This window comes from Schistocerca gregaria, chromosome 7 (assembly GCF_023897955.1).
Source record: "Schistocerca gregaria isolate iqSchGreg1 chromosome 7, iqSchGreg1.2, whole genome shotgun sequence".
Lineage (NCBI taxonomy): Eukaryota > Metazoa > Arthropoda > Insecta > Orthoptera > Acrididae > Schistocerca > Schistocerca gregaria.
The window spans coordinates 116,146,513-116,161,696 of NC_064926.1; the positions used below are offsets into that span (position 1 = coordinate 116,146,513).

A 15,184-nucleotide genomic window follows, 5' to 3' on the forward strand; every position below is an offset into this window, starting at 1 on the left:
CCCATATCTTTACGGCCTCAGTGTTCCCACTCAGATTTAAAAGTCAATTAGTAATATTTTTCAAAGCAGCAGATGGTGTTTCAGAAGAGCTCCGGTTCATTCCGTTAAGAGATAAAAGGATAATTTTAATTTCAGATCTCAACCTTCTTATCTGGAAGGACTATGGAGATATAATTATTTAATGACTCTAAACATTGGAAGATATCAAGAGGACTGCAGGTGAGTCATTGTAAAAGTGTACAAACAGTAATCACAGCCTTCTCTATAAAAATATATACACTATGTGATCAAAAGTATCTGGACACCACCAAAAACATACGTTCTCATATTAGGTGCATTTCGCTGCCACCTACTGCCAGACACTCCATATCAGCGACCTTAGTAGTCATTAGACATCGTGAGAGAGCAATATGGGGATCAATGTGGAACTCACGGACCGAGCTCCTAATGTGGTCAGGTGGTTGGGTGTCACTTGTGTCATAAGTCTGCACGCGAGATTTCCACACTCCTAAACATCTCTAGCCTTACTGTTGTGATAGTGAAGCGGAAACGTACAGCACAAAAGCGTACAGGCCGACCTCGTTTGTTGACTGTCAGAGATCGCCAGCAGTTGAAGAGGGTCGTAATGTATAATAGACACACACAGGAATTGCAAGCTGGATCAGGATCCATTGCAAGTACTCTGACAGATAGGCGGGAGGTGAGAAAACTTGGATTTCATGGTCGAGAGGCTGCTCTTAAGCCACACATCCTGCTGGTAAATGCCAAACGACGCCTCGCTTGGTGTAAGGAGTGTAAATACTGGACGACTGAACAGTGGAGTGGAGTGACGAATCACGGGACACAAAGTGGTGACCCGATGGCAGGGTGTGGGTATGGTGAATGCCCAGTGAACGTCATCTACCAGCGTGTGTAGTGCTAAAAGTAAAATTCAGAGGAGGTGCTGTTATGGTGTGGTCGTGTTTTCAATGGAGGGGGCTTGCAGCCCTTGTTGTTTTGCGTGGCTCTATCACCGCACAGGCCATCATTGATGTTTTGAACACTTTCTTGCCTCTCACGGTTGAAGAGCAGTTTGGGGATGGGGGTTGCATCTTTCAACACAATTTAGCACCTGTTCATAATGCACACCCTGTGGCGGAGTGGTTGCACGACAATAATATCCCTGTAATGGATTGGCTTGCACATGGTCCTGACCTAAATCCTATAGATCTCCTTTGGAATGTTTTGGAACGCCGACTTTGTGCCCTCCCTTACCGATCGACATCGATACGTTTCGTCAGTGCAGCACTCCGTGAAGAATGGGCTGCCGCTCCCCAAGAAACCATCCAGCACCTGACTGAAAGTATGTCTGCCAGAGTGGAAGCTGTCATCACGGCTATGGGTGGCTGAACACCATATTGAATTCCAGCATTACCGATGGAGGGCGCCACGAACTTCTTAGTCATTTTCAGCCAAGCGTCCGGATGCTATGGACCACATAGTGTATGTAGAATTCATGTGGTATCATGCAGTTATTCAACTGCACTTTATTTTCTGTCTAAAATCTGAATGATTTAAAGGAGCAAAGGGTTGGAAAGTGCCAGTAGCGTCTCTGACAATCATCCAAGTTTAAGTAGTAGAATAGCCATAATAATAATATAGAGGAATACTGTGAAACTGAATAAAAACAGCGTACAAACATTGATATATCGAATGCCTTAAAGGATCTATTTATTGTGGAAGAATATTTCCAAATCCACGAAATGAATACATAATGAGCACTTCAGACAGACTAAGAAAACGTTGTTCAATGACTGAGGGACAACTTGTTACAGATGGTACAATTCATGTCTGAAATTTTAACAAAGAATTTAAATTTGAATACAGAAGCTAAATTTTCAAAATGGTGGTGCAATGTCCAGTATGCGGTTTTCATGAGCAATAAAAAGTGCGGAAATGATGTTTATGTTGATCTCTATTCAAAATGTTTTGTCCAAGTCCCGGAACTCTCGCAATCCAGGTTAGCAGAAGAGCTCCGTCCAAAATCTCTGAAGCGCGTTTCATCACGTGCATTGTCGCATTTTGAAAGCAGTTAGGATCGGATGTCAACAATATTGTGGAGCGTTGCTATTATCCGATCCTCTCACCGAACTACGATGAAAAATCTCCTGCTTCCAGAGAGGTTGCCAAAGCTTCTGTATGAATCTCTGCTACAGACTCAATACGTCCGAAACTGCGCCGGACTTGGGTGTAACCTCCTTTAAAAGTCTCAGGGTAATAGCCTTGACTCAGAGTCCAAATGTTGTTTTTGTGGCACTGGGTGGTAAACTACACTGAGACACTACATTCAACTCACAACAGACAATATGGGCCTAGAGAAACGCCAAGTGACGGTATGTAATGTAGAGTCTCACTTGCCTGTCAGAGTTTAATGACGAAAAGTTTCGGATGGCAAGTATGCACTACTGTGCTGCGAAAACCAGTCGCCACTCAATCAATGGCCTCGCCTGTATAAAACAGTTAGTGACATTGAATGAGAAACCATAAGTGAGCGCGTTACACATACGATGTAACAGTCCCACGACAAACCGAGAATTGGAACTTTAATTTCACTTTCTCGCTAATGGCAGCTTACTCACGATGTGTTGCAGTCATATAGTACATACGGTTTTATGGATGCATCTGTTTTTCGGTAGTACATGGATGTAAAGGTACAGGCAGGCGTTTTTTATGTTTCTACATTACGGAACAGATATGGGTTCGCTGGTTCCCGAGGATCGTGAAAATCCACGCTCCGCTACACACCTAACATTGTCATTCGCAATGTCACTCTAAATGGCCATACAAAAAGAAAGATATTAAGACTAGCGTTTAACGTCTCGTCGATAGTGAGTCATTAGAGACCGAGCACGAGCTTGCATTAGGAAAGGATGGGGAAATAAATCGGCCTAGCTCTTCTCAAGGAAGCGTGCCAGTATCTCCCTTGAGGAAATCATGGTAACTTGATCCGCTTACGAGGATTTGAAGCGTTTCCTCCCTAATTCATCCCCATTGTGGTAACCTCTGCACCACTTCACTCGGATGTCATAATTGTACAGTCTGAGCAGCTAAGTAACCCACTCAAAGTGTACCAAGAATGAATAAAGATGTCGAGATGCGATTTTCATTCAATCATAGCTAACATTAAGGCGAATTTCCAGATATTAGCAATAAATTTTGATCGTTTATAGTCCCTGAGTTATGATACATACTTTGTTTTTTGTAATTGAACTATACACTTTTTTCTGTAGAATTTGTAACAACGTTCTAAGAGCACTTCAGCGGCATGTATGTGACTTCAACAAACAGTATCAAGATAACAGACCCCCAGACCACTGTCCCGCCGACAAAGGATTCACCATTATAGCAAATATAAGCAAACACATAACTCAGGTATTATTCTGGTGTTTACCTGTGCACTTGAGGCCCATCAGTCTGTGCTCTGCTGTTGTAGCAATCAGATAAAATGTCTGTAGAGCCGATTAGACACGTACAATGTATATGACAGTTGAAGAATTGAGGCCATTCACAATGCATAAGCAGTCGAAAACTTGAATATCGTTTATGGAGAATGTCGCCAAACTATTATATAGTCTGTTGAGTATCCAGATAGTGCGATCTTTCTTTGCAAATATTATTAAAAAAATTCTAGAAACTGGAAGTGTACAGAAGAAGTCAAAAGAAGAGCGGCTAATGAAAGAAATGAAAATAACATTTTCGCAACAGTAACCATAATGTAAATGTTGCTAATAGGCATCTCGGAAGTACGAGAGGGATCGACCAAACGTGTATTCTACGAACACCGTATTCCATCACATTTTATCATCTTCATACTTCGCTGTAACTGCAGCTTCATGGCAGTGACTTCCCAAAACGGTTGTAGCTCTCCTAATGTTATGTGCTAATTGTGTAAAGTGATACGTGCAAAGTCGTCTATACACGATCTGAGAAAAGAAAGACTAATTCAATAGAGAATCGTGGTTTCAGATCGTATAAGAACGCCCGTTACATTCTCGAGAGAGAAAACAGTGCTGAGTCTTTCATGATAATATTAATATCCCCGAAAATTCTCTCTCTCGACGGCATTAAATCTGTGAAGATGAAATACTTATTTTTGGAAATGTAGTGGCTTGGTTGAAAATCTTACTGACGTGAGTCTTCAAAATTATAAGTGCATCAGTTTCTGATTTTGTTGATAAAGTGGACTGTGTTAAGTAAAAAATGCATTTCTATACATTAAATGTAAATGATAATTATTTCAATGATGTGGTCACAATGGCGGCTGTGAAAATCGTAACCAAGTCTATTAATTCTTCTCACAAAAACTCGGCTACTGTCCCGTAAGCATTCAATATTCAGAGAACCTATTATGGTGCTGAAATAATGAGACACCGTAATCTAGCTATTACAACATTCATTATTATTTAAGAAGACGTAAAGGCAACTTCTGCTCCGAAAGTTATAAATAAGGACTATAAAGTGAATTAAACTAAACTGACAGAGATATTTTTAGTGATAGAAAATTAAAATTACTCATCGTTTAAAAGAGATGACATTCATCTAAGATATACATAGATTTAAAGATTATGCGAGTTTCTCCCTCGATGGAAATTTATTATTGTCTATTTGATTAAATATCATTATTCACTCAAGACGAACGACACAGTTTAAGACTGAAAAAACAGGAAAGAAAACATTCTGACTTTTCATGCGGCAGACCAATGGAAAATTTTGTGTGAAGTTGAAGCATCGTTTATATATTATGGGCAAGTCAATCCTCGCAAAATACACTAATGGCCAGGTGAAGGTCAATGCTGGCACACAGAAGAGGATAAAAACAAGCTGTTTGTCCGTCAACGTTCAATATGTGTGAGCTGTGGCAGCTTTAATTTTGGTTGCATGGCACTCCGCTGCCACCACCAATGACTTAAGATTGTCGGTATCGATCTGTCCTCACGTCTGAAGCTACGGTCTTTTGTCGATTCGTGTGATGTTGCTTTGGCAGGGGAGGGCACTTGCCTGGCAAGTTGTTGCTTTTGGGCGCCTTCTGGTGTCTGGTGCAGAACTCGAGAAGCCGCGAGTGATTAAATAGCTCGGAGTCAAGCCTTGTCGACTCGCTTAAGGACTGACAGTGGCGAGCTGCGGGAAGAGTAGTGGACGTCGCATGCAATCTGATCGTCAAGTTCACGACTCAATCCGCAAACTTAAATTTTATGGTCCCTAAAACATCGCTTGCACGGATTATAGGCAACTAATACATCGGCTTGAAATCCTGCAAGTCGCGCCTACTTTACACCTTATTGGAGTTAAGTGTTGTTTTTTTTACATTTTTTATATTTTGTTGTGATAAGGTGACGTCTGTATTAAAGTGGAATTGGACCTTTCATATTATTGGGACTCCAACTCGGGACCTCGCCTGAGGGCTTGTGCAAAGTTTGGAAAGTAGGAGACGAGGTAATGGCAGAAGTAAAACTGTGAGGATGTCTCCGCAATATCCTTCCTTTCAGGAGTGCTAGTTCTGCAAGGTTCGCAGGAGAGCTTCTGTAAAGTTTGGAAAGTAGGGGCCGAGGTATTGGCAGATGTAAAACTGTGAGGACGGGGTGTGACTCGTGCTTGGGTAGCTCAGTCTGTAGAGCACTTGCCCGCGAATAGGCAAAGGTTCTGAGTTCGAGTTCGGTCCGCCACACAGTTTTAGTCTGCCAGGAAGTTTCATATCAGCGCACACTCCGCTACAGAGTGAAAATCTCATTCTGGAATTTTAAGGAGTGTTAAGCTTGTAACTCGTATGTGCAGTCGCTTCCGCCATAAGTTAATATTCCCTACATCTTCGGCATTCTCGTCTGCAGCCTTATTAGGGCAGTTACTGTTCCTTTCTGAAGTGTGTTGGTTAGAGTAGTTTTGGCAGCAGACGACGTGTCCTGTTCCCTGGGCCCAGAGCAAAGATGTGTTTTCCTTCTGTTGTGGTGGTATTTCAGTCCTCGCACGCGTCTGAGTTGGCCCAAATCGACGCGCAAGCCGCTCAAGTGGCGTCAAATCGAAAGAATTGCACCCTGCGATGGTCTACACTACGGGAGGCCCTAGCCGCACGAAATTTACATTTTCACCAGGTGCATCGTGTTGGCTGAAGTTAAGTAAATCTGATCGTTTGATACGTACCACGGGGGAGCGTCGCAAATTAAAAGGGTACTATTAACCTGTTCTATTTGGTGAGTTCAGTGAGCTCATGAGGTTTAAAGTGTGTCCTGCAACCTCGAAGGACCTCCTCACTAGACCTGCTCTTTGACTACCCTCTTAAACCTTGCACACTTACTGCTGCTTCTGGAGCGAGTGAAGTTTACTTATGAATATGAACTCTTGAGCCTTTCCTTTTATCCGTAGTCAATAGCTATCTCCTTCTATTGTGAAACTTGCCTGCTTGTTTCCTGCTGGCTGTGATAACCGTCTTCTGGTTTTCCCAGCTCATCTTGTGTTTTCGGCAATTGTATATTTATTTAAGGGTCATGGTTTGTCTCTCTGCTTGTGCATATCAGTTGAGCGTCACATATAAACTGCATGTCCTCTCAGGCGTTTCTTGCACTTTGGGCAACTGTGTCACTCTCAACGTTTTTGCTGGTGTGTACCAGCTGGAGTCACATTTAAATTGTATGCCTCCGAAGCTTTACTCGTATTTTTTGGATTGTGTAATTTATTGCTGAAGGGATTTGTTAAGGCTTATACATTGTTAAGGGCTTTCCAACAGACACAACTCTAATATCGCTTGTTATATAGTTTCCATATTTTCGATGGGCGTTATCGACTTGTTTTATGTTATCCATGCTTGGGAATTGTTAGTACATTTAGTGGCAGTCATTTGTAATTCACTTCATTGATAAAACTCAGTTTGTTGAACCCGCATGCAGCCACGCCTAGTTGGTGTGACTTCTTACTTGTTTTTAGCGACTGTATACTCCTGGTTTCAAGCCCTATTGTAAATTATGTGAACTCTTAAGGCTTTTTATTAATCTATTGAAACTCTTCAAGTTCTTTTTAATTAATGTGAGCTTGGTTATTCTTTTAACAAGATCTTTTAGATTGTAATTATAATACCGTTCTTAAGCAATAAAGTGTATTCTACGAAACAACAAATGGCGTATTTGTGGGTCCACATTCCATGTGTTTTTCCTTACTATAATCCCAGTCCTTGTTGTGATGTATCAGTGTGTCTTTCAAGATCTGCGCCACTCATCCCTGTTCTACAGATAGGAATCTAAATACACCAAAACGTCGCGAGTGTCTAATATATGCTGCTGCCCCAGTTACTGGAAGGCATTCCACTGGACATAAGGCAAGCAGTGTTGTACAACCAAGATGGATGTTGCTCCCATCCTGCACATGAAACCACAGACCCTATTAAGATAACATTTGCAAAGCACTGGAATGTCCGTTCGCCAAACACAAAATGTTCTCTCTATACTTTTATTTGTGGTGGAAATTAAAACTAGAAGACTATTAAGAAACACTGATGACTTCATAAGACATGAAATATCTTATAACATTGGTCTGTGCTTCTGTTAGCTCCAGATGAAATTCAACGTGCATATTGTTTCTCCATAATCACGTTATAGCATGGTTGACCACGGCGTGAAGGGATGTCTCCGATAAGCTCAGGCCTCGGAAGTACTTGGTACAATGTGACATTTCATTTATTACTGCGGTGTGGAATTTTTCGGGCATTACAACTCTGTTCAGTTCGGCAAAATCGGGACGTCAGTGCTGTTTACCCTTCGCTGTTTGCTCCTGGTACGCACGAGATTCATGGGACCAATAACTGTTTGGACAAAAATATGCAGTAGAGTGATCTATTGTAACAAGTCTTTAGAAATGAATCTGAATGACAGACTTCTCAACATATATAATGCTGCCGCATAAACGATGGGCGCTGTAAATTTCCTGTAAACGACATTACAATATTATGCAGCAAGAATTGAAAGATTTAGTTGACAATGAGCAAGAAGTCACGACGATTATTCTGTACATGAATAAGCATTTTGTGCTAAAGTTATAGGCATGTAGCACGTCAAGAAATTGATGGTACAACTAGTATAATTTCTGAGACTGCACACATTTTTCCACTGCCACTTGTAATAATTGTCTCGAGGCCTTGGAGACCTTATATATTACTGCATTGTGCGTCGGTTAAGTCAAGGAGCATGCCTGGAAACAAGTTTTCGATTAAAAACTCGCTATTTTTGGATTAACTTATGTACTCGATAATGATCCGATCATACGCTTGGAGCTAGAGCCTTTGGTCGAGGAGTGTGTTGGTTTGGCGGGCCCTGGTACTGACAGCTAGCTGGAGGGCACGTGGCTCGCAAGTGGTTGCCTTTGGTTGACTCCTGACGTCTGGTACAGACATCGACAAGCCGCGAGTGGTTCAATAGGTCGGAGGCAAGCCCTACTGCCTCGTTTAAGGACTGTTATCGTCAATTTGCGGGAAGAATAATGATCAGCAAGTACCCGACCTACTCTCCAAGACCAACTACACGGATGAGAGGCAATAACACCCCAGCTTGGAATCCTGGAACTCACGGCTACTTCTCATCTGAGTGGAGTTGAGCGTTGTATTTTTTTGTTTTTTGTGTACTTATCGTCATAAGGCCACACCTGAGTTAACGTGGAATTTGACCTCTTGTTTTAATGCGCCTCCGAGTGATTGTGTGTATGATCATCGATCAGTGTAGCTCACGTTAATGTGTTGTTCCAGGCCATATTCTGTACGAGTGTACGAGTATTCTCTTTTACAAACTGAATTGATGAAATTCAAGGTGTAACATTGTCTGTTTCAGAGGCGAGGCACCCTTACAGAAAACTAACGATGGAATTCGGTCTTGCAGCTGAAATAACAGAATTTGAAAGGCAGTAGGTTGAGAGCTTTAGATAGGAACGGTCTCCTTTCTTTTCGGATAAACGATAATTGTAAGAAGTCATTTTATTGACTCTGGATGTGTCTTGTGTCTTTGTCCAAGAATATGTTTGAAGGGAGATACGTCTCCACTTCATAAACTTGTGATGTATTGTCCTCCTGGATTACAGAAGTAGTTTCATCAACGTAGATACCTTCCTGTTTTTGGCCTTTCCTCCTGACCTTTTACCACATCTCAGATAAGAGAAGGAATAACTTGTGTTTCAAAAGCTGTCATATTTTTCTTATACTGATTTATTTTTCAAACGAACGAATAAGAAATCTTCATAGAACTTTCAGAACAGCCGTTTTCGTTTCGTCCCGCTTTTTGGTAGATATCCACTCCAATTCTTCAGAATGTCTTAAGAGTGCTAAATGTCATTCATCTTCATTTGCTTCCAAATGATAAGCAATGAAATTCTCCCAACCAGATACGTCATCACCATATGTCGTTCAGTCTTACTGTGAATATTATTACACCATCAAATTGGAAAATCCTTTTCGCTGAGTTACCGTGGTATACACCTTCAACAACAAGTCGATCGTCGATATGCCTTTCTCGAAACTGTACTTGAGTAACCCAGTCCTTATTCTGTTTGTGTCAGTATTTCCATTACATATTTTCAAAATATCTTCTTAAAGTCACGACCAACATAAAATTGGTTTTTCTTATTTCATTTTACATGGGATGCGGATTTCTCACAGAAATAACAGTTTCTTTTAAGATAAAATGTCTGAACTGACGATGGAAAAATGTAGTCATCTTTTTACTTTGTACCTGTTCTAGCATCCTTCTAAAAAAAAAGGTACTTCACTTTTCATGAACAACATCGGTGCAGGTCACCAGAATAACATGTTCCCTCAATGAACATTTGTATTTCTTTTTCCTTCACTCTGTTAGCTCTATCCCGCCCAAAACAATTTCACCACAAATAAAATTTTCAAATGTAGTGTTGACTTTCATTTAAGAACGTAACCAGTCAATTGTTTGTTGACGACTGATACCTTCTCCATAACCAAACATAGCAGTGTTCAACAAAGACCCAGCAGAAAGTGCATGTTTCTGACAGCGGAACAACGAAGTACAGATGCCTGTACTGATAAATTAGTGAAACTACACAGCTGAATATTGTAAAACCTGGGTAGAAAGTTAAAACTCGGTAGTCATTAAACACACTATTTCCATAAAACTAGTACGTAACAATATACATTATCCAATAAATTTCCTCGAAACTTTCATTAAATTTTTGGAAACACATTTTAGGATCTATAACTTTGCTCCAGAAACGTGTCAGTCAAATCAGCCAAATCTGAGACACTGCATTTCTTTCAGCAATGAAACGGATGGTAATTGAAACATGAAGAACTAGAATTTTCTGATATATTGTATCTAGTGTAGGTGAAAGCCTACTACAGATACTCTCATATCCTCATGTGGTGCTTACTTGAAGTAATGAGGATAAAAATAAATTAATCGTGTTATGTAATACTTACAAATAATCATTGACTGCTAAGCTTGACCCGACCCTCAAACAGTACACAAACGGCAAGGCGATTCCCGACATTACCGACAAATACCTATCAGGGAAAGGAGAAGAATCTGCCAAGAAAACTTCTAGAATCTATAGTCGTAATCAGTAGGACTAAGTGTCGTGGAATGTCGTTAAGTTTCGTGCAGTATCCGATGATAGTAAAATCTGTCACCAAGCTTTTTTTTTTAATTTGCTTCATTTAATACATTTTTTATTACGCTTAATTAGTTCCACGTTTCAACATGACGCTCCTATTGTGTGCTTCCAGGAAACCTTGTTGTTTTCGTTTGCCATTTCCACCATGGCTCTGAGCGGGTTGGCATAGTGCCTAATGCACCATACTCGCAGTCGGTAAACCCGAGTTGAACCCCAAGGCCGCCATTCCGATTTAGGTTGTAAGTGGCTTCTCAGCTCACCGTACCCGAATGCTTGAATGCTACCTTAAAGTGGCCACGCCGCTTACTTCAATACCAGTAAATGATAATCGGATCAATACTCCGTGTCCAATAACCTTAGCTGTCGACGAGACATAAAGCATTTATCTAATATCCTCATTTCAACCAAATCAAACAATCGACCTCACTACGAAGCGTAAACCGTGTGTCTGTTATCAGCACTGAGTAAAACGTACATTCTTTTCCAGGTACTTCTCCTCTCTTCGTGGTGGTTGTTGTATGCTGTTAACTCCACTCACTAACTTGTTATTAGAAGGAATTTAACCTCGTGCTGGAAAGACGTGGTCGGTCGAGATGTATGCACAAATGTTTACTGTCATCCCAAAATACATTACCGCCACACAGAAACACATCTCCATGGAGATACCATCGCCAAATGAATTTTATCGACTGATTTCTGCTTGATGATAAATGACATAATTTACTAATTGAATGACTGACAACAAAATAGATTTCATATATAATTATGCGCGCTATATATTGCAACAGGGGGTTCTATTACAAGTCCAGTTTACAATGCTGACCTTTATTGAAACCCCCTGAAATGTAATACTGGCTACACCTATGGTTATAGATGTAGGGGAGTACAGTCATAACTATTCACTAATGAGTCTTGGTGTTTCCAAATTGGATAGTATGTGTCTTGATTTGTGCTACCAGTGGTGCACATTTCGTCACAAGTCATGTATTTTGTACTCAAAAATTAAAAACAATTGATGCATTTCTTCTGTCGTATACAACAAGAAGTCTAGCTCCACAATACAATTATTGCATTGTACTTGAAAGCTTATTATGATATCTTTCAACCTTGATGATACGTAGCGACATACATTGAGCACTCATATTGGTCTACTTTCCCCGCTTTATTTTATTTTGTTTATCTTGCTTGTACAATTGTGTTAAAAAGTTAGTTACAGTATTCATGGTTTTAAAGCACAGATACGATAAGATTTACAGAACATTTGTCTACATGTTAGTGGACTCTACAACGAAGTATATTATTCAGTGATAGAGTAATGATAGAGTAATTTCAATGAAGATAATAGCATATCAGGTGCGTGGTGAACTGAGGAAAACTCTATAACTGTTTCTAAAAATCTTACTACATTTCCGCAATTGTTTTAGAAACATGGAACACCACATGTGTTGATTACCATTAAGCAGGTGCTCATGCCTGGGCCGCCCACACCAAACTACCCATGTTCTTTCAGCTGACATGCTGCTGCGAAAGCCAGAACCAGATCATATGCCAGGTCAGGCGCAGCTTCCAGAGCTGACCACAGTTGCCACTCCTGGAGTGGAGCCACAAAATGGAGATACAGTCTGAAGCTGCTTACACTGTCCTGTACCCAGCAATAACACGGGAAAAATAAAGCGACACTGCACTTTGTATCAAACATGCATGATTATTACCCAGTGTCTTATAAATGGAAGTTCTAGTCATTACTGATATATAAGGATGGGAAAATGTTGTATGTTTCCAAATTTGTAAAGTATCTTCGGTAGTCGACTATAAATAATGTATACTGTGCTGCAATATAATTTCGCTATTACTTCATTTACTCTGATGTGAAGTAAAAGTCAATTCCTATATTTTATTTAATAACTTATTATCTACAGTATACAGTACTGTGGTACATTGAACAAAATGATACTAAATCTGTTTTTATGGAAAAGCAACGAAAAAAATAACTTTTAACAGCCTCATTTCCAATTCCCTTCTCGTAACTAAATACTTTCCAAAGCTATATACATATCTGCAGACAAACTGTTCGATGTACATGCAGAAATGAAAAGAAAATTCTAGACTATGACAGTTCTAATCTGGAACTATTATAGGACATTTATGAAGCAACAGATCTAAAGCACTACCTTCTGCAGAAGAAAAAATACCATTATAATCACTAGTTATGAAACTACAGTACAACATTAACATGTTTCTATAAATAAAAATATCTGCAAAGTGTGCACACAATATTTCAACACCATCCACATCTGCAAATTCAATTCATACTCTGTTGTGGGGGGGGGGGGGGGGGAGGGTGTACTTAGCATAGCGCCACAGCACCACATGATAGGGATGTTTTCCATTCCAGTCCCTTTGATTGCCAGAACAGTACGTAATTGGATGGAGAATAGCTCTCAACTCTCACTTAATACTTGTTCTGCAACCTTTTATTAGGCTTTTGCTGGTTGCTAGATCTCTATATTAGATACCTGTAAGTTCAGATTTTTTTTGCCTTTATGTTGCAGTCCCCATGGGTCAATCAGGCCTGTGACTGTATGTGCGCTATTGCTTGTATGTATTAAATATCACAGAGAGTTCTATTTCACATAAGTAATATTGAGTAATGCACTAAAATGTGATGCATGGGTGATTCGTAGGTAATCTCCAATGTAGACATGAATCACTGGTATTTCGATTCCATATCTGTAGATATGGTCAGTGACGTAAAAGGCGAGATTCATAGCCTCTTCCTTGTGATGAACTACCAAGCTTAACTGTCTGTTACAGTGCAGAACAGTCCAGCAGACACGTTACTACCGATATGCTCTAATCACAGGAGTACAGAGTGTTTCTTACAGCAACCAAAAGGCAAAAATGCGAACTACACTTAATGCAGTAGTTGCAAAGAAAGGAATTTAAATAAATGGAACTTTAAACTCAGCTTTTTTTACCAGGACTCTTAGAAGCAAAACTGTTATTTATAAAAATCAGAGCCAGCAATTATAACTCTCTTTGTGAAGTACACACTACTGTGCTAAGTGAAGTGTATTTCACGAATGGGTTCGTATTACTTTCGAATTATATATTTCTCACTATCTTTTAATGTCTTCATGACTGACACTTTCTTCTGTATTGTATTGCAGAAGTTTACACACATTACTCAGATAATTGTGAGATGTATAGACTGAAAAGGTGCTTACATCACATGGAGTACTGTGAATTATATGACGGGAGGCAAATTATTTTCTGTAGTTAGTACTTCAACTTTCTGTAACCGTTACCACGCCAGATCGAGTCGACATACGTTTAGTGGGTGATACATTAGAAGACTCTCTGGAACTCCACTAACAACACTATTTTGTTGAGGGAACAGACAAAAGAGATGCTGCTCTACACATTCTGTTACCAACCACTAAGGACAATAGTGCCCCACAGTGTTTGAGTTGGCCACGTGACGGATTTGGCACACCAGCTCTGTCAAGTGGAAGAATGGCGAGAACTGCTTAGTATGACGCATTATTGGCGGTTTTCTCGGGAGTCACTATATAGTAAAATATTGCAAAGAAATATAGATTCACTGTAGATAGCCACAGCAGTGTCTTCCGTGAATGCCTGGATGGCACAAAGCAGTGTTCGTCAGTTATTATCTGTTGGATGTCCAAAGGCGCTAATCAGACGCTGTTACAGTACATACACGTTTATTATTTATGTAGATACAGTTGTCATCATTGATAACTGACCACAACTGTCCATTAATCTTTATTGACCTAATGTTAAACATTTTTATGTTTCATACTTGTAGAAAATGGACTGCAGTAGCCCTGATACATGTAAAACAAGCTGAAGATGAAGGCCTGTTGTTTATGAAGGCTGCTGAAAATTTTGATATGCCTTGTAGCACACTGCAAGACAGAGTAAAGAAAGAAAATGAATCCGACATCGAGGTAAGCCCTTTGTGTCACACAGCCACTGGTTAAAAGTATATGGTGATGACTTTTTAAGCAATTTTTTTCCATTTTCATGTCTCAGATTGGTACAAAGCGGAGTGCAGTAGATTAGGGGCTGTAGTCACCATACCATCAGTTGTACAGCACTACATGGTGTAAATGGTAATCGATTTACTAATACCCTTTAGGAACGCACTACCAAATAGAATATGTGAATGAAAGCCACCACACAGCAGTTCAAACCATAAAAAGCATGAGAAACATGTAGATTCTTGACCAGCTTTCCTGGGCTCCTGGTCCGTCATGGATAAACAATGCTTTCATACCACAGCACGTATTTTAGCACGGCAAGAGATTCCGAAAACTTCGGCTCAGCAGCTGTTCGCTTTGAACCACAATGTATGCATTAGTGCCCACTAGTGTCACACTTGAAACTGATGTTGTGCCAATTCTGGATGGCGGGTCGAGCCAAAGTTTCATTATTTATAACTGTTATGAAGTTAACATCGCCTCAGATTTTTATAGGTATCGGACTGATATAAAGTGCTCCACATTGCAACACT

At 40.1% G+C, this 15,184-nt stretch overlaps 1 protein-coding gene across 3 annotated transcripts in view; it reads left to right on the forward strand.

The window, feature by feature from the left end:
- LOC126282247 (uncharacterized) overlaps positions 1-15,184 on the forward strand; it is a 362,102-nt gene that overhangs the window by 39,023 nt on the left and 307,895 nt on the right. The window lies entirely within an intron of this gene.